The 26739-nt window shown below is 36.0% G+C and overlaps 2 pseudogenes; both read left to right on the forward strand.

The window, feature by feature from the left end:
* The first annotated feature begins 1548 nt into the window (after positions 1-1548).
* On the forward strand, positions 1549-2464 carry LOC101825369 (annotated as a pseudogene).
* A 9009-nt stretch (positions 2465-11473) lies between these two features.
* Positions 11474-16734, forward strand: LOC101841230 (annotated as a pseudogene).
* The last annotated feature ends 10005 nt before the right edge of the window (positions 16735-26739 follow it).

Below are 26739 nucleotides of genomic sequence, written 5' to 3' on the forward strand. Positions count from 1 at the left end.
AACAAGATGAAAGAGAAAGTGTGAGGAAGAAAAACAGGATGGAGAGGAGAGAAAGAGTATGAGACAGAGAGAAAGGGAAAGAGGGAGGAGAGAACATGCAGATAATAAAAATTTAAAATATAGCCCATTTGAAATGTGTATTCCATAAGTTGAAGGGAATTTAAGTATTTCAATTGGAAAGTATTTTTAATTAAAATGTAATATAATAGGTTTTGAATGTTTTTTGTTCTTTATGAGCCTAAGTTCTCTTATACAATATACAATTTTCTAGTTCCATCTATTTACTGGAAAACTTCTTGATTAAATTTTTATTTACAGCTGAATACAAGTTCATAATGTATACATAACAAGTGTTCTTTATCCACTTACCACTGAGGAATATTTAGTTTTATTTTCCATCTCTGAGCTATTGTAAATGAGCTGAAAATAAGCACACTGATCAAGTATCTGTAGAATAGGCTGTCAAATCCTTGTGTATATACCATAGATATGTTACATGATTAAATTTTTATTTATTTGCATAGATTATAATGTAATTAAACATTTGTCTCTTCCCTTTCATCAGGTACACCCTGCTGTTTTGTTTAACAATGATTAATGATTAACAAATGGTGATTGCTTAAAGTTGGATATAATCTCATAAAAATAAAGATGAACATTTTTGTTTAATGAATTTTTTTTTGGTTTTTCAAGACAGGGTTTCTCTGTATTGTTTTGTAGGCTGTCCTGGAACTCGCTCTGTAGACCAGGCTGGCTTCAAACTCACAGAGGTCTGCCTGCCTCTGCCTCCCAAGTTCTGGGATTAAAAACATGTGCCACCAACACCTGGCTATTTAATGCATTTTACTTGTTAATTAAAATAGGTACTGTCATTCTAAATCCACAACAATGAGAAATTTACTACACTAAATTGGAAGGGAAAGCTCTGTAAAAGAAATCCAGCTTGAACGGTTTACACATTTTTAAAAAGCAATAATTCCATACCCAGAAAATATAAATGGAAATATTTCTTCAGTCATTGGCAAATGAAGAAAAACCTTGAGTGTTGTTTAGGTCAGACTGCATGATAGATTGAAAATTCATGTGAAAAAAACAATAAAACCTTAAAGATGTCAACCTTATTTTAGAAATTCAAAGATAAGTGGTATTTTGAAAGATTCAATGCTTTTAAAGTCAGGAACTAGATTAAATGAATTCTGAGGCTATGAAAGGGATAGACACAGGGAGTAAGTGAATAAAAATGTACAGCTGAATAGATTTTGTTGAAACAATTAGAATATATATGTATATATACATATATATGACTAATATAATTGAAATATTTTATTGATGAATCTGATTCCATTTTTATTTATGTATATTCACTGCTTCTAATTTCAGAGCATATCCCCCAAAAATTGAAACTGCAAGTGTCAGAACGAAACTTGGAACTTATAAAGACCAAAACACATACCCCATCCCTTTGAAAAGAGGAAAATGCAATTCAAACATGTGAATCTAGAGAGAGCAAATGAATTCAAGAACACAGAAACAAATTTTACTCTACCTATGGAATTTGTTCTCTTGGGATTTTCTGATATTCCCAAATTGCACTGGTTTCTCTTTGGAATCTTCCTATTCATCTACATAATTATTCTGTTGGGGAATGGCATCATCATTCTAATCACAAGGGTGGAGCCCACTCTGCAAACACCCATGTATTTTTTTATCAGCAATTTTTCTTTCCTAGAAATATGTTATGTTTCTGTCACTCTTCCTAGAATGCTTATGGATCTTTCTACACTGAAAGGAAGTATTTCTTTTTTTGCCTGTGCTACACAAATGTGCCTATTCCTTATACTAGGGGCCACAGAGTGCTTCCTCCTGGCTGTGATGGCTTATGACCGTTATGTGGCCATCTGTAACCCTCTGCACTATCCTGCTGTCATGAGTCACAAGGTGTGTACCCAGCTAGTGGTTGGTTCATGGGTCATTGGAATTCCTATTCAGGTGGGACAGACATCAGATTCTGTCTCTTCCCTTCTGTGAATCTAACCAAATCAATCACTTCTTCTGTGACATACCTCCACTGCTCAAATTAGCATGTGGAAACATCTTTGTGAATGAAATCGTGGTCTTTATATTTGCTGTATTGATTGTCACTGTTCCCTTCACGTTGATCCTTGCATCTTACAGTAGGATCATCTCAACCATCCTGAAATTGCCATCAAACACAGGAAGGAACAAAGCCTTTTCCACCTGCTCTTCCCATCTTACAGTTGTGTTTTTAATCTATGGATCAGCTAGTATCACCTATTTAAAACCTAAGTCTAATAAGCATGAGGGAACAGACAAACTCCTTTCTCTCTTTTATACCATTTTAACTCCAGTGTTTAATCCCCTAATATATAGCCTGAGGAACAAAGATGTCACAGGAGCACTGAGAAAATTACTTACCAGATTGGTAGCAATGAGACACAATTAAAGTTAGATAAATTATTTTTATATGTTTTGTATATTTAATTAGAACGTGATCTCACCTTCTAAATAAATTGATGATATGGTTTCCTCTTAATGGACTCTGTTGAATACTTATCTTTAAGCTCATTAGTAATGTTCTGCATTTTATTTAATTTAGAAACAATCTTATTTTATATTTCAATCCCAGTTCCCTCTCCCTCCCAACCTCCCATGACCCCCCCAAGCCCCCATGCTACCCCTGCCCACTCCCCAGGGAGGGTGAGACCTTCGATGGGGGATCATCAAAGTCTGTCACATCATCTGGGGGAGAGCCAAGGCCCTCTTCCACATATCTTGGCTGAGAGAGTATCTCCCCATAGGGAATGGGCTCCTAAAGTCCATTTGTGCACTAGGGATAAATACTGATTCCACTGTCAGAGTTCCCAAAGACTGCCCCGGTCACCTAACTGGCACCCATTTTTAAACATCAGTGTTTCTCCTTGTTTCATATGGGTACATAGGAGTTTGTAAATCAACAAGAAATGGTTGTGCTTTGTCTGCAGCAAAATGTCCCCAGTAAAGCATCTGTGTTCTTCTCAACCTTTGCCTGCTTTTGGGATCCTTTACTTCCTACTGGGTTGCCTCATCCAGCCTTGACGCAAGGGTATGATGTGCCTAGTTTTATTGTAACTTGTGATGCTGTGTTCAGTTGCTATCACTAGGAGGCCTGAAGTGCAAAGGAGGAAAGATGAATATAGGATAGAGGAGAGCTGGGGGAGAGAGTGGGAGGATTGGTGGGTGGAAAAATTGTGATCAGGATGTAAAATATGAGAAAAGAATAAAAATAAAACGATTTTTCATTTTTCCCCAAACAGATAGCTACTACTATCAATGCCAAGTTGAAAACATGAAAAATATTTCAACATTAGGACTTCATTTTTTCTAAAAATAGAAACCTTTCTATGAGGGGAAAATTCCAAACCTACTCTTCCAGTCAATCACAAATTATACAGAAAGGAGCCATTGTTTGCATGAACATAGGGATAAAATGTCTATTAAGGTTTGTTACATTCTGTCTTAAGTGATGTAAAATGATTTGTCCCCATACTGCATAATGGTTCTGTGATATGTGTACTATTATTAACTCTTAAATTTCATTTGTTTACTAATAATACATGTTTGTTTTCTAATATATAATATATAATTTTTATTTGTAACATATTTATAATAATTTATTTTGACTTTAAAAGACATTTCACAGCTCACTGAATATGTAGAAGTTCACATGGATAATAAATATTTTAATGATGAAACAAGTTTCACATCAGTTATTTGATTAAAATAAACTAGGAAAACCTTAATTTCAAGAGAGACTTACTGATGTCTCACAATACAACTATTCAATGTCTTTATGTGAAATTATTTTCTTTGTTTTTATAAATTGTAAAATGGTACTTGGGATTATTCAGATTTATTACACTATGCCAGTGGATATCTATAATTTTCCTTTTTTTCTTAACTTTTTACACATGTCACTCTCAGTTCCCTTCCCATCCCCTTTTCCCCCAACCCCCAATCCTCCCAAACCCCCATCCCACTCCATCACTCCTCTGCTCCCCAGTGAGGGCAAGGGCTTCCATGAGGGATTTTCAGACTCTGTCATATCATGCCGGGCAGGGTCTAGGTCCTTCCCCATTTGTCCAGGCTGAGAGAGTGTCCTTCCATATGTAATGGGTTTCCAGAGTTCATTTGTATGCCAAGAGCAAATGCTGCTCTACTCTCCAAGTCCCACAGATTGCTGAGGCCTCTTCTCTGACACCCACGTACTATGGGAGGGGGTGTTAGGATCAGTCCCATGCTGGCCTCTCAGTCATCAGTCTGCGGTCCATGTGTTCCTCCTTGTTTAGGTCAGCTGCCTCTGTGGGTTTTGCCAGCCTGATTCCTTTGCTCATCACTCCTCTTTGCAACTGGGTTCCAGGAGTTCAATTTGGTTTTTAGCTGTAGTGTCTGCCTCTGCTTCTGTCAGCCACTAGATAAGTATTCTAGGATGGCATATAAGGTAGTCATCAATCTCATTATCATGGAGGGCATTTAAAATAGCCTTAATGCCAGTTGGTGTCATTCTTGTAGACCTTTAAAGATCTCACTAGTGCCAGATCTCTCCTCGAACTTATAATGGCTCCCTCGATTATGGTATCTCTCATCCTTCTCTCCTCTATTCTTACCCTGGCTCAACCTTTCTGCTCTCCTATGTACTCCTCTACCCTCCTCTTTCTCCCATCTCCTTCTGTCCTCCCCTTCCCTCCTCCCAATACAATTAAGAGATCTCATCCCATAACCATTCTCCAGGTTACCATGCATATCTCTCTTAGGGTCCTACCTACATGCCAGTCTCTGTAGCCGAGGGATTGTAGGCTGGCAATGCCCTGTTCCATGTCTAAAATCCATATATGAGTCAGTACATACCATGCTTGTCTTTTTGTGACTGGGTTACCTCACTCAGGATGGTTTCTTCTGGTGCCATCATTTTGCCTGAACATTTCGAGATTCCATTTTTTTCCTGCTGAATAGTACTCCATTGTATAAATGTAACACATTTTCTCTATCCACTCTTCAGTTGAGGGGCATCTAGATTGCTTTCAGTTTCTGGCTTTTACACATAATACTTCTATGAACATAGTTGAGCAGATGTCATTATTGTATGAGTGTATGTCTTTTGGGTATATGAGAGTGGAATTGCTGGATCTTGTAGTAGACTGATTTCCATTTTTTCTGAGGAATCTCTATACTGATCTCCAAAGTAGCTGCACAAGTTGGCATTCCCACCAGCGGTGGTCTTCCTGGATTTCAATGAAAATGATAGCAGAACATACCCAAACCTTTGGGATACTTAGAAAGAAATTCTAAGAGGAAAGTTCACAGCACTAAGTACTCACATGAAGAAACTGGAGAATTGTCACACTAGAGAGTTTACAGAACACCAGAAATCTCTAGAACAGAAAGAAGCAAACTCACACAGGAGGAGTAGACACCAGCAAATAATCAAATTGAGAGCTGAAATCAATAAAGTAGAAACAAAGAAAACAATACAAAGAATAAATGAAACAAACTGCTAGTTCTTTGAGAAAACCCACAAGATAGAAAAACCTTTATCAAACCTAACCAAAGGACAGAGAGAAAACATGATAATTAACAAAATCAGAAATGAAAAAGAGACAACAACAGACACTGGGGAAATCCAAAGAATCATCAGGTCATACTTTAAAAACCTGTAAGGCACTAAATTGGAAAATCTGAAGGAAATGCATGATTTTCTGGCTAGATATCACTTACCAAAATTAAATGAAGAACAGATAAACAATTTAAACAGATATATAGCATGTAAAGAAATGGAAGCAGCCATAAAAAGTCCTCCAATCAAAAAAAGTCCAGGGCCAGATGGCTTCAATGTGGAATTCTACCAAAAATTCAAGGAAGATCTAATATCAATACTCTTCAAATTGTTCCATATGATAGAAGCAGAAGGATCACTGCCAAACTCTTTTTATGAGGCTAAATTACCTTAGTACACAAACCACACAAAGACACAACCAAGATAGGGAATTACAGACCAATTTCCCTCATGAGCACTGATGCAAAAATACTCAATAGAATATTGGCAAATTGAATCCAAGAACACATCAGAAAAATCATACACCATGATCAAGTAGGCTTCATCCCAGGGATGCAGCGATGACTTAACATATGAAAATCCATCAAAGTAACCCACTATATAAATAATCTGAAAAAGAAAAACCACATGATCATCTCACATGATGCTGAAAAGGCCTTTGACAAAATCCAATACACCTTAATGTCAAAGGTCTTAGAGAGATCAGGGATAACAGGAACATACCTAAACATAATAAAGCTATATACAGCAAACTAAGAGCCAACAAAACTAAATGGAGAGAAACTCAAGATGATTCCTCTAAAATCATGAACAAGATAAGGATGTCCACTTTCTCCATATCTCTTCAATATTATACTCGAAGTTCTTGCTAGAGCAATAAGACAACAAAAGGAAACCAAAGGGATACTAACTGGAAAGGAAGAAGTCAAACTTTCACTATTTGCAGCTTGCCAGGACTTCCTCTGAAATCCTAATGAAAGATTTTTGGTCCTGTATGTGTTACATACTAGATGTCTGCAAAATTAGCATCAGTAGAAGTTGCCAAGGTCTGCCATTAATTGAAGCAGAAAGGTAAACAGCTGTAAGTGACCCAATGAATTCTACCAGGGAACTCCTAGAGCTTAGAGCTGATAAACACCTTCAGCAAAGTGGCAGGATAAAAAATTAATTTAAAAAATCAGTAGTCCTCCTATATATAGACAATGAAGGGGATGAGAAAGAAATAAGAGAAACATCACCCTTTAAAATAGTCACAAACACCATAAAATAACTTTGGGTAACTCTAACCAAACAGGGGAAAGACCTGTATAGCAAGAACTTTGAGTCTTTAAAGAAAGAAATAAAAGAGGATACCAGAAAATGGAAAGATCTCTCATACACTTGGATAGGTAGAATCAAAATAGTAAAAATATCAATCTTACCAAAAGCAATCTACAAATTCAGTGCAATCCCTATCAAAACACCAGGAAAATTTTTCACAGACCTGGAAAAGACAATCCTCACCTTCATATGGAAAAACAAAAGACCCAGGATGTCTAAAACAACTCTGTACAATAAAAGAACTTCAGGAGGCACCACCATTGCTGACTTCAAGCACTATTATAGAGTTATAGTCCTGATAACACCTTGGTATTTGCACAAAATCAGACAGGTAGACCAATGGAATAAAATCAGAGATCCTGATATCAACCCATACACCTTTGAACACCTGATCATTGACAAAGAGGCTAAAACTCTACAATGTAAAATAGAAAGCATCTTCAACAAATATTGCTGGAGTAACTGGATGCTAACATATAAAAATTGCAGGTAGTTCCCTATCTATCACCATGCACAATACTTAAGTCCACATGGATCAAAGACCTCATCATGAGTCCAGTCACACTGAGTCTCTTAGAAGAGAAAGTGGGAAGTACCCTTGAACTAACTGGTACAAGAAACTGCTTCTTGAACATAATACTAGTAGCACAGACACTGAGATCGACAATTAATAAATGGGACCTTTTGAAACTGAGGAGTTTCTGCAAGGCAAAGGACACAGTCAACAAGACAAAACAACAGCCTACAGAATGGGAAAAAATATTCACAAACCCCACATCTAACAGAGGGCTGATCTCCAGAATTTACAATGAACTCAAGAAGGAAGGCTCCACAACATTAAAGGATCCAAGTGGGGTACAGAAGAAAATAGAAAATTTTCAATAGAGGAGTCTAAAATGGCCAAGAGACTCTTGAGAAAGTGCTAAATATATTTGGTACCAGAGAAAGGCAAATCAAAACAACTCAGATGTCATCTCACTACCATCAGAATGGCTAAAATCAAAACCACTAATGATTGTTTATGTAATTTGTATTTCTAAAGATTTTTTTGTTTTGTTTTTGTTTTTTAATTGATTATCATTGAAAATAAAAACAATGTTATTTTACACCCCAGTCCCAGTTTCCTTTCCCTGCAGCCCTCCCCTTCCCCCATCATCTCCCCCATCCAACTCATTGAAAATCCTTTGTAGATTTATGTTCCTAACCCTTCACATATTTGAAACTTTATTTCAACAAATAAAACATTCCAATTTGAAATGCATATATTACTATACTTAATACTATTGATTTAACTTGAAAAATAAATATCCATGGTAATATAATAACCCCAAGCAATACTATAGGCACTGATCAGGGAAAATACTCAATTATAATGATTATATTTTATTTTAAATATTTTGTGAAACCTAACACATTATAAATTATTTGGTTATATCTGAGTAAATTTGTATGTTGTTTTTATTTTTTAGGATTTGAAGGGAAGACCCATGAGGGAATTTGGATGAAATTGGCATTTTACGTTACCTGTAGGCAAATGGTTAATACTGGGATACACACACACATTTGTTCCTAGATGCAGGTTACACAAGCCAGCACCAAAGACAACCTATCAGTAGTCTATTTCATAAGCATAGGCTTATATTTCAAATATTATAAAATATGAACAACAGACGGAAGCTAATCTTCCAAGGTATGAGCCATTTGAAGAGATTTCATATTCAAACATCATTTTTCCCAAGTTTCATGGACATCTAATAACAAAACACATTTAAAAACTCTAAAGAATTCAAAACTGTTCAAAAGTCCAGCATCAAAATGCCTTCTTGGACTCAGATAAATTCTTAGACTTGAGTTTTATGACAAGACTTTTCTTGAGGACACACAACACACACTTCTACTCACTCCAGATTGGGGGCCTATACCAGGTAATAATATATACATTATCAAACATTAACTTAGTGAACTAATGAGTTTTATTGAGGTTAATTCTAGGAATATGGGTGAGGAGATACTTACAGGGTCACAAAATGACTCAAACACAGCTGCATTTCCAACATCACATGAGCAGGGTGACAGCTCACAAAAGCTGGGAACCTGAAGCATAGTGCACAGCCTGCAAGCAGCTGAATAGGCCCTTCCATGTTCCAAGTTCTAAGTGTCTTCTAGGCAACTTGGCCAGTTTCAGCTTTTTCCAGACCCTGGTCCTGTGAATCTTTGCTGTTTGCTTGGTCTGAGATTGGATCTGAGCAGCTTGGCCTGTTTACTATTGAGAATAGAGGACTTAGTGATTTTGGTAACTTTCAGGGACTTCTTTAAACTATTTTGAGCTGTTTACCTTCCTGCTTAAAGAGCTTCTATGCAGGATAGAATGTTTTAATATTGAGGGGAATTATTACAGAAACCTCAGGTATATGAGCAATTGAATATCTGTTATATAATACAGTATATAACAAAAAAGGAAATATATATTACTTCAAAGAATATACTGGAAATTGAGAAAAGAAAAAACAGAACCAACACCAAGCCAAAACTTAATGAGACAAATATTAAACCCTGAAACTCCATGTTGCACTAGCGACAGATGTAATAAAATCTGAATTCTAATGTTCTTGAAAAGCCTTATGTCCTTGTTGCTTGTAGTATATAACTTCTCTGTTTATTGTATATCCTCCTCTTGCCTGAGGATTGTCTTACAAAAGATCCACAAATTGGTACTTCTGTCATCTTAAAGTTCTCTGAATAGTTTAGACTTCATCTTACACAGTCATGCATTATCATCCCAGGACTTGCTTTTAGAAACCCTACTTTTTCATACATCCTTGACTTGCCAGAACTTCCTCTGAAATCCTAATGAAATATTTTGATCCTGTATGTGTTACATACTAGATGTCTGCAAAATTAGCATCAGTAGAAGATGCCAAGGTCTGCCATTAATTGGAGCCAAATGTGTGACTATTGAACCACGCCTACAGCAATCTCTGATTGCCTATGTGACTGAATTCAGGGAAATCTTTGCTTCAATTGTAGGGTAACATGCCAGTGAAAAATTGCCCATCCCTGGTCTGTTCTGCCTCTGAGACTTAGAAACCTTCATTCTTATGACTCATCTTTAACAACTGAGTGAAAATTCCTGCCACCATATTCTTTTTCTCTAGATCACTGCCCATACTCCACTAGCTCACTGCACATGCTCCAAAAACTCTGTGAAAGTCCACCCCTCGACCCAGCTCATGGTTGTCTCTGTTCCCATTCAGAGGCAGCTGCCATTCTTTGTTTCTTTCCAATAAATTTCTAGTGTATATTGTAGGAGGAAAACAATGCTGCCATTAACCATGTGACTTACTAGAGGTGCATACAGATGAGGTAATAAAAGAGCAGTTTACCACACTGCTAACCACACCCACTTTAGGCATGACTAAAGACATATACGGATGGACATAAAGACGTATGTAGGCGGTAAACTACGTCATTAGCCAGGCCCACTTTTGGGCATGGCTAGGGGTCGTTACGGGGGAAGGTATAAAAGAGTGAACAATGGAAGTCTTGGTCTCTTTTTCCTCTGCCAAACTGGAAGCCGAAAGCCGGTGTTGCATGGTGTGAGTTTTTGGTATTCCTTGTTTACCAATCACCAAGATACTCCTGCACTGGAAAAAATCCTTACAAAATGATCCTGGTTAAGTAAAGCTCAGAAAAAGTTTTTCATCTACATAGAAATACTTTCAAATATTATATAAATTTATACTTTGTGTTTATCTGTGTAAGTCTGGAAAGTTCTTGATTTACTACCATGCCATCCTTTTATTGTCCTGATTAAGGGCTTAACTTACTTTTAATGGCAATAATCTCTTCATTATCTCCACAATACTTTTTCTCTGTCTTTGGGTCTTTTAATAATTAATCTTGCATTTAATTAATGATTTCCATATTTATCATGATAACAGAAGAGACCAGAAAAATATACCCACTTAGTTCATCATTAACAAACAGCTGATTTAAGAAAATCATGTCACTGTAGTATAAAATAGGGAACTTCAAACTCATTTTGAATTACAGGAGGGTTTCAAGGAAGTTCTTCATATTGATTATTAAAAAGTAAAAAATATGTGAATATGAAAAGAAAGTGATATATAGTGAATTAGTACAAAATATGTAATTAACTTATTTCTTGTCTATAAAAATAAGAAAATATTATATTTATTCACTGTACCCTTAATAGGAAATAATAACCAGCCTACAATCCACAACCCCAGAGATGCCAGGAAGCAAGGAGGACCATAAGAGAGACATACATGAACCCCCCCCCAAAAGAGGGAATATACAAGATCTCCTGAGTAAATGAGGAGCATGGGCGGGAGGGGGTTGGTAGGAGAAAGGGGAGGAAACAAAGGGGAGAGAACATGAAGTGTCAGGAAGGTCAAGTTGGGAGAGGGACTGAGAAGGAGAGCAAGGAAAGAGATACCTTGATTGAGGGAACCATTATGTGGCTAAGGAGAAACCTAACACTAGGAAAATTTCTGGGAATCCACATGGGTGACCCCGAGAATGACTCTAAGCAATGGTGAGAGGGTACATTAACTGCCCTTCCACTCTAATCAGATTGATGACTGTCATAATTAACATCATAGATCCATCATCCAGTAACTGATGGAGACAAATGCAGAGATCTACAGCTAAGCACCAAGTGAACTCCTGGAGTCCATATGAAAGAGAAAGGAAGGATAATATGAATAAAAGGGTCAATACCATGTTGGGAAAACCCACAGAGACAGGTGACCCCAGTAAGTGGGAGCTCACTGGCTCCGGACCGACAGTTGGGAAACCTGCACAATATCCAACTAGGCCCCTTGAATGTGGGTGACCATTAGATGGCTTGGGAAGTTTGTGGCACTGCTGGCAGTATGACCATTATTTATCCCTAGTGCATGAACTGACTTTTTGGAAACCATTCCTTGTGGAGGGATGCCTTGATCAACCGCGATACAAGGGGACAGCCTTAGTCCTGCCCCAAATGATGTGACAGATTTTGGTGATTCCCCATGGGAGACCTTACTCTCTCTGAGGGGTAGATGCAGTATAGGGGGATGGTGGGGGGAGTGATAGGATGGGAGGGGTAGGAAATTGGGATTGGTATGTTATTTTATTTTTAATATAAATAAAATAAAAATATACTCTTGCATGGGATGGGAGGTGCTTATAATCCCACCACTTGCTGAAGGCAGACAGGTGCTCATGCTTCAGTGGATATCATCACACCTACATCCATATGGGAAGCACAATAAGTGCTGGTGGGATAGAGAGGTACAAATAAAAAAACATGAATTTGGGAGAAAGGGAATATTAGAACTGTTTGGGGAAATTGGAGAGAAGATGGGAGGGGATGAATATGATCTTTACATATAATATACATGCATGAAATTCTTAACCAATAAAAAATTAAAAATAATACAACTAATTTCATTAACTAGCATTTGAAAGGTGAGGTAACACAGACGCTTTGGAACACATGATTTAGCTAAAAAGTAAGCATTCACATCACCAATCCAATCCTAAATAAGACATGAAATAAATGAAAGCCTGTGCCAAAAACACTTATTTATAATTATAAAAAAATCTATGAAAAACGGAAACTTGGAATCAAATGAAATTTCAAGAAGATGTAAGCAAAGACATATCAAAGCATTCCAAAGACAGAGAAAATTATTCCAAAATGGACTATCAGTTTACTATATTGATACTATTAAGATGCAACTAGAATTCATATACGGCAAAAGATTTCACATTCCCAAAGTATACAACACCACAGACTATGGATGATGTAGATTTGACATACTTGATGGCCTGGGTGAAGGCTTGATGGAGAATATGTCCCATATTTGGATATATGTGAATTTATAATTTTTATTAAATTTAAAGACCATGTCTATATTTTAAACACATGATTAATTTTCTGAAACTATGTGTTAGTAATTTTCAGTTAGTGAACTGAAAATTAATGAAATCCTATAAAACACAATTGTATTTTTAAAAAAGGATTAAATGCATGTTCACACAAAGTGATTTCTTTTCCAATGTAGAAAATATTAAACATAAATATTATCATATCACAGCATGACTGTTTGCTTTTGAAACTTGTCTCTAAATATTCATTGTGCCACACAATAAAACTTAATTTTGCTTCTTTTTTGCACCATTTAAACTACCTGCAAATGTAGTTAACAAACTGAAGTTGTAACTGACACTGACCTTCTGAAAGAATTGGGAAGTGATAAACTGCCCCCATGGTATGACACTAAAATATTTAATGCTTGTGCATTGGAAACCTTCAGGCACACTATCAGAAACTACTAATATTGTTTCCTAAAAGTCTCCCCATCAAAAAAGTTAAATAAGTGATTTAAAAGGGCACGTTTTTAATCACTGGTTTTAGTTGTATAAGCTATATATCTAGCTCCTTTGCCTTACATCAACCAATAGTGAATTGCAAAATGTTGACAAGGAAGTTAAATAACATTATCATAGACTATGAAATGCAGAATGATACATGACTGGAGAAATATCCTTCCTGCTTTGAACATATATTGAAACATTGTCTCTTAGTGCAGCAAAGGCAAGGACTTTGTTAGAAAAGTTTGAAACTCTCAAAACATGTTGATTTCATACATGATAGTACTAAAACATCCATCCCTAGTTCCATTACATTCCATCTAAACCACTAATCAGTTTCAGGGGCAAATTGCATAAATCAAAACAGATACTTTCCTGTGTGGACTACACAATAAGTAATATATATATATTTATATATACATATATATATTCTATTACATGTATGCTCTTATATATGGTATTAGTTTATGTTCAAAGGGGTCAGGGAGTTGTTTGAGATGGTATTTGCTTTGCAAGGCTAATGCCTTGAGTTTGACCCCCAGATCTTTAAAGTAGCTGGAGTCAGTGGTTTGCCTCTGTAACCGTACAATTCCTACGTTGGGATGAGAAGTAGAGACAGGAGCTGTAAGCTCAAGCATCAGCTGCCCTGAAGTTCACACTCTAACTGCACCCATGAGACATTCGGAGAGTGTTATATGTAAGGTGTGATCCATAAACACCTACCTAAAATCTGTTTAGAAAAACATCCTCATGGTTATAATTATAATTTCTTAAAAGTTGATTTAGGAGTACAAATTTCACTAATGAGAAGGCATCTACTACTTTCAGTATGGAAGACAGCCCGGTGTGTAGCACAGGTTCATTGTCCTTTAGGGCAAGATGGCCTAGCTTTGTGAGTCAGGTGAAATACAACAGGGAAACAAAGCCATGTTAGTGTAAGATCTTCAAATGTAATAGCTGTAAATAGTTCACCTCTTTTTCTAAAGTAAAACTAAGAAATTAATGACTATTTCACTTTCAAAGGAACTCCCCAAGAGAGGAGAGTCATCTATGCCAACAATGGATAACAATATAGACAGGCCCATTCAGAGATCATGACTACGAAATAGAACAAGGACCTTCTGAGTATTTACTAGAAAGAAAAATCACAGATGAGCCAAGATCGTCCCCAGGGGTAGTGGATATAGTTCTACTTTAAGAATACTGAATGTCCAGTTATAACCACTTGCTGGTAGAGTGATTTCCAGAGGAGGATTTGATAAGTCGCAGACTAATAACCAATTGTATTTTCAAAAGCAATTTAATGAAGTTCAATCAAGGTAATATATAATTGTGCTGTTAGAGTATACAATTGAGGATATTTCTCAAATCGAAAATCAAGTCAATAAAGCAAAAGACATGAAATGCTGAGACTATCATTTAAACATAAGCTAATTACTTAATACACCTACTGTATCTGTTCATTTTCTTAACTGTTAAGTGAAACAATGCATATATAAAATTATATTAGTGTAAATAATACTGCTATTAATGTATTTGAAATCATCAAAAAACTAGTACTAATTAAAATGAGAAAATACGAGAATATTTTTCTGCTGAAATTTGTTTACTGATGTATTAATTCAAAGTAGAAACTAAAGTACTCAATGATATATAGGTAAATAGAATTTAGAAAAAAGGAAAATTCATAGAGAAAAATTCAAATGAAGAAGAAAGAACACTGCAAAAGCAAAGTATAAGTAACAGCTTATAACATAAAGTTAATTTTATAAAATATGTCAGGTTTGTTTCTCATACACATGTCACTTGAACCTATGTACTCCTTTGAAGAGAAAGGTGCTACAACTCTGAGCTGCATGTACACCCTGAACTAGTAGTTTTCATACACTGGATGAGAGCTGTTAGCTGGAAAGTTGTCTGACCAGAGTGCTGAGGCTCAGGTTTTCATACCCAGCATACTTGATAGAAGGATACAAAGCAGAGTCACCCTAAATGGACTTTTCACCAAAAAATGTACCTCCAGAATATTGACTCTAATTAGAATTTTAAAAGGAAGACTAACATTGTAAATGAGCAGTCACAAGTTACAAGTGAAAAATCATTGTAGGGAAAAAAGATGGAATAGGGATAAAAATATTATAAACCAAGACAATGTGCTAAAAAACAAGGTAACACAATTACCTCTCAGTGGTAAAATAGTGTTTGCTTATGATATACATGAGTAAATTGTATGCATGTCATAATACATACATCAATAAGGTTTATTACATTTATGCATTGGATTGCTTTCAGCAACATTTATTTTTGAGGTATCAACTATCATAAATAGAGTATAGTGAATGGGGATTTAATGTGTTATATGGCATGTATGCATATGATCAGTTATTTTAAGAATTTAGTGCACTTCAAAACACAATTGAGTTAACAATTTCAAATTTATCATGTCTGCAGATGAATATCAATTTAAAACAGAAAAATCAAATATCTCTACACTGGTAGAATTTATCCTTCTGGGGTTTTCTGATGTTCCTAGTCTACAGTGGATGCTGTTTATGATATTTTTGGTCATGTATCTGATGATTCTTATGTGCAACAGCATCATAATACTGTTGGCAAAAATTGACCCTATTCTCCAGACGCCTATGTATTTTTTCCTTAGCAACTTTTCCTTTTTAGAAGTCTGTTATGTAACAGCTACTATCCCAAGAATGCTTATGGATCTTTACACCTTAAAAGGAAATATTTCTGTGCTCGCCTGTGCAACACAAATGTATTTTGTCCTCATGTTGGGAGGCACGGAGTGCCTCTTACTGGCAGCAATGGCCTGTGACCGCTATGTGGCCATTTGCAAACCTTTACAATATTCTTTACTCATGAATAATAAGGTGTGTTTGCAGCTGGTAGCTGCCTCCTGGATCACTGGGATTCCAGTAGAAATTGGGCAGACCTACCAGATATTCTCTTTGCACTTTTGTGCTTCTAACAAAATTGACCACTTTTTCTGTGACATCCCCCCACTACTCAAGCTTGCTTGTGGTGACACTTTTATGAATACAGTAGCAGTCTATGTGGTTGCAGTGGTGTTCGTCATGGTTCCATTTCTTCTGATCATTGTCTCCTATGTCAAGATCATCTGCAACATCATTAAACTGTCCTCAGCCAAAGGAAGGGCCAAGGCCTTTTCCACCTGCTCTTCTCACCTGATAGTTGTTGTCTTGTTCTATGGGACAGCTAGCATCACTTATTTACAACCCAAACAAAATTAGTCAGAAGGAATGGGGAAACTGTTGTCTCTTTTTTACACTATTTTGATACCAGCTTTGAATCCTATTATATACACTCTGAGGAACAAGGACATCATGATGGCACTGAGAAAATTGCAAAATAAGTTACTGACATGGTGGGAACGCTTAAAATAGAAAAATAACGACACATACAAATGAAAACTCAAGCTTGGTTTTGCAAAACTTAATGCTGAAAGTCTGTTTCGTGATTAACAAATTATAATGTTTTTAAAGTCACTAGTTTCATAGAGCTTACTCTATTGAGTGTAGTCAATATAAATACATTAACTCATTGTGAAAATACCATTTTAAGGATTCATCAATGTATTCATTGTTAATTATTGTGTTTTCAACTAACTCATGCAGTTCAATGTATGATAGTTCAGCTACCACCAAGGTTTGGGGTCACCTAAAATGAGCTTTATCTAACCTCTTACTCCTCCTTGGGTTTGCTGTCCTCTGATCTTAAGTTTGGATTTGTCATGGCTATTTAAATCCTCCAATATAGTTGTAGTTGCTGCCTTCCTTCATTTGTGGCTATATGTCCCTGACATCTGATTCATCTTGACACAATGCTCCATCTTTCTGTTTTCTAAACTTTTTAATTCATGTTTTGTGAATATTTGGGTGGATTTGGTTCCCATAATAACCAATATAGATCAGATTTCAAATATGCTTTTATAGAGTATTTGTTTGTAAAAATTGATGACAATTTTGCTCTGCCTTTAAGTGTCTTTTTCCATGTTTTTGTACTCACATAGCCCATTTAATTGGGGAACTGTATATCAACTCATATTCTCACTGTCCTATATTTTATATTTCTCCTAGAACATTCAACTGTCTGTTTTACTTTCAGGTTTGGCTGAAGCAATATATTTAGAAATAGAAGTTACTAAAGATTTCAGATTAAAATATCCAATTGAAATGTATTATTTGAATTATTTGAACATATATGTATATGTACACAGACACACTCCCATATATATATATATATATATATATATGAGAGAGAGAGAGAGAGAGAGAGACAGAGACAGAGACAGAGACAGAGAGAGACAGAGAGAGAGAGAAAGTGAGACTAAAACAAAGACATAAACAGACACATAAGAATAGATACAGTGACATGGAGAAATTTTGTTACCTTATTCAGTGACCAGACTAGTGAGAAAACTCTGCACTGGCTTATCACATGATAGAACTCTGTGTTTGCTTATGTTTACAACTGAAATATAAGCTTTCACTCAGAAGAAATATTTGTTGTTTTCTGTATTCTAGTTTGCTTGATCTTTAACTAAATGTTTGGACTACTGAGAAAGAAAGATGTCATAAGGGTCTTAAAATTATTGTAGAAAATTTAATGAATCAGCTATATATTCATATCTAATTTTATTTTCTAGCATAACTTGTCTTTTGTTTAATCATAAATTGCTGCTTTGCTTTCCTACCATAACTAATTATTCCTCCACATTCATTACAATATTTTTGTATATCAGAATGGGTAATAATAATAATTGCAACTCTATTAAGTCAAAGCTGTACTTCCTTTAATTTCTACTTTTTACTTTAAACTTTTCATTTATTTTACATGTCAACCACAGTTTTCCATCCCTCCCCTTCTCATGCTGTCCCCATCTCCCCATACCCCACTCCCCAGGAAGGTTAAGGCCTCCCATGGGGAGTCAATGAAGCCTGACTCATCAAGTTGAGGCAAGACCAAGCCCTTTCTCCTGGCACCCATGCTGAGCAAGGTATCCCACCATAGAGAATGGGCTCCAAAAAGACAGCTTGTGGACTAGGCATAGATCCTGGTCCCATTGCCAGAGCCCCAGAAGCAGATCAAGTTGCAAGGATGACACTAGCTAAGACCCCTAGCAATAATAGAAAGGATGACAAAACTGGCTATCACCAGTAATCATATTTGTGATTACCCTTATTGCTATCATAGAACCTCATCCAGTAACTGATGAAATCAGTTATACAAGCACTGGGCAGACATCAGGAAGTACATGAGCAAAGGGGGTCAGGATCAAATTGAACATAATTAAAATTAATCCTGAGTATTTGAAAGAGTGGGTTTCTGATTCTTATATCTTGTGTTGGGTTCTTTTCTTCTGTTTGTCTTGGACAAATCTGATATGCTGTTTTTTGCTTTAACTTATTGTGTTTTATTTTATTATTATTATTTTAAAGCCTGTTTGTTTTAGACTGAGAGAAATACATAGAATGGATCAAGTTGGGGAGACTACTGAAAATTTTAAATATAAATCAATCAATAAATTATTTTATACTTAAAAACAAAATTATAATAACCAATATAGAAATGAAACAAAATGAGACATGAACATAACCAGCAGAGTGATAAAAAAAGAGTGAAACAGTAAAATACTAACAGTTTTACATTCATGTAAGAAACAAAACAATAATAGAAGCATCAACCAGTACTGGCAAATAATTATAGCCACACTTTAGCCAACAACCTGTTCCCACCTAAATATTTCCCATAATGACATATAGACATTCCTAACAGTGTCTAGCAAAATGGAGGCTGATTTTATTTACTAAGTTTGTTATTGTTTATTAAAAAGTTATAAGATGGGCTGTGGTAACACATTCCTTTAATCCCAGCACTATAGAGACAGAAGCAGGTGGATTTCTGAGTTCAAGGACAATGCGTGGTCTACAGAGCGTAGTTCCAGGATGGCTAGAGATACACAGAGCCATGTCTCAAAAAAAAAAAAAAGAATTTATAAAAAGCATATGATAATTTTGCAAATGATAACAGCAAAGGGTGATTAAACGAGAAAATGGTAAAACACAAAATGAAGACAGCTTTGTCAGCAAAACAATTTATAGCTAGATTATATTTGTGCTCCTATATATGTATAAGATTAAAAGTATGTGGTAATATCTATGTTCTTTTAGATTTACAATAGATATATGCATGACAGAGATATCAATATTATTCTTACAATTAAAAGATTAATAATAAATGGAGTTAGTTTTATGCACTTGCTGCTATTGTTGATAAGGCCAGTTCAGACATATGAGTTGGTTTGCTTTTCAAAAAGTAACAATTAATAACAATGTAAATTATTTCCATCTGTTTTTCTTATTTTAATTAATAGGTATATCAGAAAACACCTATTAACTCCAATATTTATAAAAATAAATTAGTGCTGTCCCCAGTTAAAAAGCACTATTCCAAAGAAAGTCAGAATTCCTGTAACAAGCATAGGGAAATTTTGTATATGGAAGAGCAGTTCTCCCTATCCTTGAGCCAGACAGATGTGTAGAATCTTGGAGGAGTTAGTAGTGTGGTGAAATGCTCAAAATATATTGTAAGAAAAATATTTTAAAGCATAAATACAATATTTTCAAACCTATGGGCTATGATAAAGAAAATTCTAAGAGACAAGTACATGGCACTAATTGCTTAGAAAAATAAATAAATAAAAGTTAAAAGGATGAGATCTCATAATAACAACTTAATGCAACATCAGAAAGATATAAAATCCAAAGATTAATAACCCCATGAATAAGTAGATTGCTAGAAATTGTCAGCACAGGATTGTAATCAATAATATAGAAAAACAGATATACCCACACTATATATATTTCTCTCTATGAAAAAATCAATAAGATCAATAAATTCTTAGCCAAATTAACTTGCATATGGAGAGTATTAAAATTAGTAGAAATAGAGATAAAAGGACATATCACAAACAATACTGAGGAAGACCAGAGAAACATAAGTATATACTTTATAAATCAGTGCTCTGTCCAACAGGAAGACTAAAAAAAAAAGGTACATTTCTTTATACATATTGCCAAACAAAGTAAAATCAAGGTGAGATGAGTAATTTAAGCAGACTAGACTACTTCACTAGATTTAGTAGAAGCACTAACTATCCCCCCCACAAAATAAAACAAGGAAAAGATGGGTTAAGTATAAAATGTTCTTTTGTTCCAGTGTGTATTTCTGGAGTCTTTGTCAAAAATAAGGTGTTCATTTTTATGTAGACTTATGTCTATGTCTTTATAGGAAAGAATAAAGGCCAGTACTCCTCAAAATATGCCACAATCAAAAACAGAAGGAGCGTTGTATAATTCTTTTAACAAGGCCGCAATTTTCATGATACCTAAACCACAAAAGATCTAATAAAGAAAGAGAATTGCAGGCCCATGTTCCTACTGAAAATAGATGTAAAAGATTTCAACAATGTACTTACTAACTGAATCCAACAACATGTAAAGTATATTATCCACCATTATAGTGAAGACTTCATCCTAGAGATGGAGGAATATCTCAGCATACATAATCAGTAAGTATATACTGATAAACAGACTGAAAGACAGACAGACAACATATGATCATCTCATTACATGTAGAAAAAGCCTTTGGCAAATTCCAATGTCCATCATGATAAACGTCTTGGAGAGATAAGGATACAAGGGACATATCTCAAAATGATAAATTCAAATTAAATGGAGAGAACCTCAAAGTAATTCCAATGAAATCAGGAGCAAGGCAGGTTGTCTACTTTCTCCTTATATATTTAATATAATACTTGCAGATTTAATTATGGCAATAAGAAAACAAAGGAGATTAGAACAATGGAAATTATATAGAAATAGGTCAAAGTATCTTTATGTTCAGATGACTTGATAGTATATGTAACTGTTCCCCAAAATTCCACCAAGAAATCCCTATGGTTGATAAGTACTTTCAGCAATGTGTTTGGATGCAAAATTCGCTCACAATAAATAACCCTTATACATAGACATGGCAAAGGTCTGAAAGAGAAATCATGGTATAACACCATCCACAACAGCCTTAAGTAATACAAAATAACTTGGGGTCACTCTAACCAAGCAATTGTAAGAACTGTATGATTAAAAACTGTAAGATACTAAAGAAAGAATCAGAGAAATATATAAAACATGGAAAGACCTCCTATACTCATGGATCAGTGGGATTAATATAGTGAGAATAGTCATTCTACCAAAAGACTCAATGCAATCTCCATTTAAATTCAATCATAATTCTTCAGAGAACTTGGAAGGACAATTTTCAGCTTCATTTGGAAGCACAAAGACTCATAATAGCCAAAACAATTCTAATGATAAAAGAACTGCTTATGGTAACACCAACCTTGATCAAAGATGTACTAGAGAGATATAAAAATCAAAAAAGCATAGAAATAATAGAAACAGACACATTAATAAGTCCCATCAAAATGAAGTTCCAGAAATAAGTCAACACAGTTCTCAATAGCTGTTATTTTTTTTTGTTGTTGTTGTTTTTTACAAGGAACCCAGAAATACACACTGGAAAAAAAGACACCATCATCAACAAATGGTGTTGTTTAAAATGATGGCTGCATGAAGATCAATCTAAATAGATCCATACTTATCACGCTGTACAACTCCAAATATACTAAATACCCTTTATTTCAGAATTATCTTGAACTCATTGGCACAGAAAAAGGCTTCTGAACACAGCGCTGATCGCACTGGCACTAAGAAAACCAATAGCAACTGGAATTTCATGAAACTGAAAATCTATATGGAAAGTGAAACCATCATTTGGACAAAGCAGAGGCTACAGATATAGGATTTATCTGTATATATATATATACAGATATATACATATATATAAAGAACTAAAATGTCCTAGACATCATGAAAACCAAAACCTCAGTTATAAATAGAATACAGAATTACACAGAATGGTATCAGAAGATGAAACACAATGTTCACATCTTTAATTTTTTTATTTATATAAATAAATTTTATTTATTTTTACACATCAAACACATTTCCCTCTCCCTCACCTCCTCCAACTTCCTCTCTACCTTTCCACTACCCATCTCTGTAGCCACTCCTTAGTAAGGGAAGGCCTCCCATGGAGAGTCAACAAAGTCTAGTATATCAAGATGAGGCAGGACCAAGTCCCTCCTCCCTGTAGCAAGTCTGAGAAAGGTATCCCACCATAGCGAATGGGCTCCAAAATGTCAGTTCATGCATTAGAGATAAATCCTGTTTCCACTGCCAGTGGTCCCACAGACTTCCCAAATGTGCATCCTTTGGGTATATGCCTAAGAGTGGAATTGCTGGATCTTGAGGTAGACTGGTTCCCATTTTTCAAAGTGGCTGCACAAGTTTGCACTCCCACCAGCAATGGAGAAGTGTTCCCTTTTCTTCACATTTTCTTCAGTATAAACTGTCCTTGGTGTTTTTGATTTTAGCCATTCTAATGGGTGTGAGATGGTATCTCAGAGTTGTTTTGACTTGCATTTCCATGATGGCTAATGATGTTGAGCAATTTCTTAAATGTCCTTCAGCCATTTTAGATTCCTCTATTGAGAATTTTGTTTAGTTCTGTACCCCACTTTTTAAGATAATTATTTGGTGAGGGCCTAATTCTATCCTATTCGGGTTACCTAGCTGTCAGACCAGAGTCACTTAGCTCCATCTAGCTCTGGTGAGCTGTCTCTGTGGCTTTCCCCACCATAATCTTGACCCCTTAACTCATATAATCCCTCCCCCATTTCTTTGACTGTACTTCAGGAGGTTAGTTGAGTGCTCAATTGGGTACCTCAGCATCTACTCCCTAATTTACTGGATGAAGTTTCTATGATGACAATTAGGGTGGTCATAAATCTGATTACTGGGGAAGGCCTGTGGTGATACATTATTTATTATTTAATAAAGCCTTAGAGATCAAAATGCAAAGCTAGCCACAGCCGTAGAGCCAGGTAATAGTTATACACACCTTTAATTCCATCGGCCACACTAGTTAGCTAAAGAAGCTGGACACAGGAGCCAAAGACAGATATATCTCTGTGAGTTCAAGGTCAGCCAGAATTACATTAAAGTTAATCAGTCACAAGAAAAACAGCTCACACAAAGAAGATCTCAGCACTTGAGATCCCATGCGTTTAATCCAAGCTCTAGAGAGATATACAAAATAGGAGTGGATTATTCAGTATTCATTCTCAGAGGTTTATTCTCCAGCCACATTGAGAACAGCACAGCCCTTTCAGCCTGAGGTAGAGGTAAGAAGTCGAAGCCAGGTACGTTGCTTCTCTCACCTTTCATCTTGAATTCCAATATCTGTTTCTGGGTTTTTATTATTCATGTTACAATGGCCAGTTCAGGCACCCTCTTCACTATTGCTAAAAGTCTTAGCTGGGGTTAGTGATCCTTGTGGATTCCTGGGAGTTTTCCTAACACCTGATTCTCCCTAACCCATAATGACTCCCTCCATCAAGAAGCCCCTCACCTGAAGAATGGAAAAGGAAAATTTAGTACATTTACACAATGGAGTACAATAGAGCAGTAAAAAACAATGACATCTTGAAATGTGCAGGCAAATGGATAGAACTAGAAAAAAATTTAACTTGAGTGAGGTAATCCAGACTCAGAAAGACAAATGTAGTATTACTTACTTATAAGTAGATATTAGATGTAAAGAAATGAAAACCAGGCTAGAACTCAACCTCTGAGAAGCTAGGTAACAAGGAAGATCTAAGAGAGATATACATGAATATCCCTAGGAAGGAGAAATAGATAAGATCTCTGATGTAAATTGGGAGGGGGAGGGGGATGAGGAAGAGAAGAGGGAAAGAAAACATGAGAGAATGGGATGGTTGTGTGGGCAGAAGGACAGAGAGGGACAGCAAGGAAAGAGAAATATTTAGTATCTTTAATATTCAGAAAAAGGAAAACAAAGACGCTTTGAAATTTCATACTATACCAGTCATACCCCTGAATGTGGGGTCAGTGAGGAGGCCTTGGCAATCTCTGGGGCTCAGGTAGTACCATGGTGTACGAATGAACTTTGAGAGCCCATCCCACATATAAGGGAGGGCCTAGACCCTTTCATGGATGAAATGGGAAACTTTGGAGACCCTCCCTGGGGAGCCATATGGGGGTTGGGTGGAGGGCTGGGGTGCTAGTGAAGGGGCAGGGGAGGGAGAGGAACCTGGGATTGACAAGCTTGTTTTTAATTTAATTTAAATTAAAAAATTCATATATAAAAAACAGTATGGCTAAGCTCTATCAAATGACAGCTCATGATGGTAAGGATGTACAGGAATATAAACACTCAACCATTTCTGTTGGCAGTGTCAACAATTAAGAGCCATTATGAAATTTCATGTGACAGTTCCTTAGGAACATAGGACTACAGATCTACTTTAAGATCCAGGTATGACACTCTTGGACACATACATAAGGGGCTACATGCTACAGAGATACTTGCTCAAGTGTGTTTATTGCTGCCCATTTCATAATATTTAGAAATTTGAAGCATCTTCCACATGTGTCAACAGATGAATTATCAAGAAAACAAGGTAAATTTGAACAATGTAATATTACCCATCTGTTATAAAAGAAAAATAATGAAAATTGCATATTGTCTATCAGGATGAAAAACAGTCCTATCATGTATCAATATTATGCATTGCAGATTTTTCACTTTGTTAAATGACCACTCTATCACGTTTATTCATTATATGGATGGCATTTTGCATGCTTGTCATAATTTTAACATGTTAAGGAAGATTTTATGCTAGTTTTGAACAGTTTAAACAATATAGGTCTCAGAATTACCTCTGAAAAAAGTACAAATAAACTCACCTTTTAAATTTCTGGGAATGCAGATTGATGTATACACAGTGTTCATAAGCCTTCTTCAATTTAAAATCATGTAAGTGCTCTTCAAAAGCTATTGGAAGACAATAATGGGATCAGGTCATTTCTAAAAGTCACTACTTGTGATTTGCTTACCATCTTACAGGTTCCAGTGCTAAATTATCATCATTATTGGTTATTACCTGACAAGACAGAAATGCCCATGTATCTATAAAGGGCAAAAAGGAAAAAACATATGCATTATTTCACGAAAAACCATAGCTGAATCCTATCCACTATGGTTGCGGAGCACATTACCTTAGATGGGATTGCACTCATTCCATCAGGGTCTCTATTGCCCAAGAAGCACATGCGGAGAGTGCAGATTCATACGCAGGCCAGCTTCTGGATATGTATGCTTCTGTTGGTTTGTTTCCTCCAACTTTAATATTGCTTTCATTTTATTTCATTTTATGTGGTTATATTTTAAATGAATGAATGAAAACTTAGAAACTGTGGTAAAAGGTAACAACTAATCTGTAATTTAAATCTGCTGGGAGAGGGAGAGTCTATTTCTCAAATGCGGTGAAATGGGGCATATCAACCACTCATGTTCAGGAGTAGTTGACTAAAATAGAAAAGACTCTACAGTGTTTTTTTGTTTGTCTGTTTTTTGTTTTCTGTATGTGTTTTTATTTGGTTACAGTATGGAGTTATTTTTCCCCTTTCAAGAGTTATTTTAATTTTACTTTCTTGGTTGTGGCTTTTGATTTACTGATTTTTGTTTGTTTTTTGATCAACAACTTAAAGTTGGGTATATTGGGAGGGATCTAGGACTTAGATTGCTGAGGCCTCCTCACTGACGTCCACATTCAAGGGGCCTCTCATCCATCAGTCTGAGGTTCATGAGCTCCCCCTAATTCAGGTCAGTTTTTTTTTCTGTGGATTTCACACGCCTAGTCATGACTCCTTCCTCTCTGCAACTGGGTTCCAGGAGTTCAGTTCAGTGTTTAGCTGTGGGTGCCTGCCTCTTTTTCCATCACCCACTGGGTGAAGACTCTAGGATGGCATACAAGGTAGTCATCAATCTAATAATCAGGGAAGGGCATTTAAGATAGCATCTCCACTATCGTTTAGATTGCCAGTTGGTGTCATCCTTATAGACCTCTGGAAATCTCATTAGTGACAGATCTCTCCTCAAACCTCTAATGACTCCCTCTATTATGGTATATCTCATCCTGCTCTCCTATGTTCTTTCCCCAAATCAACTTTCCTGCTCCCCCATGTCCACCTCTCTCCTCTTACCCCCCTTACTTTATCCCAGGTCCCTTCCCCCTATGCTCCCACTCTACTAAAGAGACCCTGCCCCATTCACTTTCTCTGGAGTATCATACATATCTGTCTTACGGTCCTCCCCGTTTCCCAGACTGTCTGGCAGAGGAGTTGTAGGCTGGCACTCCCCTGCTTCATATCTAAAATCCATATATAAGTGAGTTCATACCT

The sequence above is a fragment of the Mesocricetus auratus genome, unplaced genomic scaffold (assembly GCF_017639785.1).
Source record: "Mesocricetus auratus isolate SY011 unplaced genomic scaffold, BCM_Maur_2.0 Super-Scaffold_100004, whole genome shotgun sequence".
NCBI classification, from domain to species: Eukaryota; Metazoa; Chordata; class Mammalia; order Rodentia; family Cricetidae; genus Mesocricetus; species Mesocricetus auratus.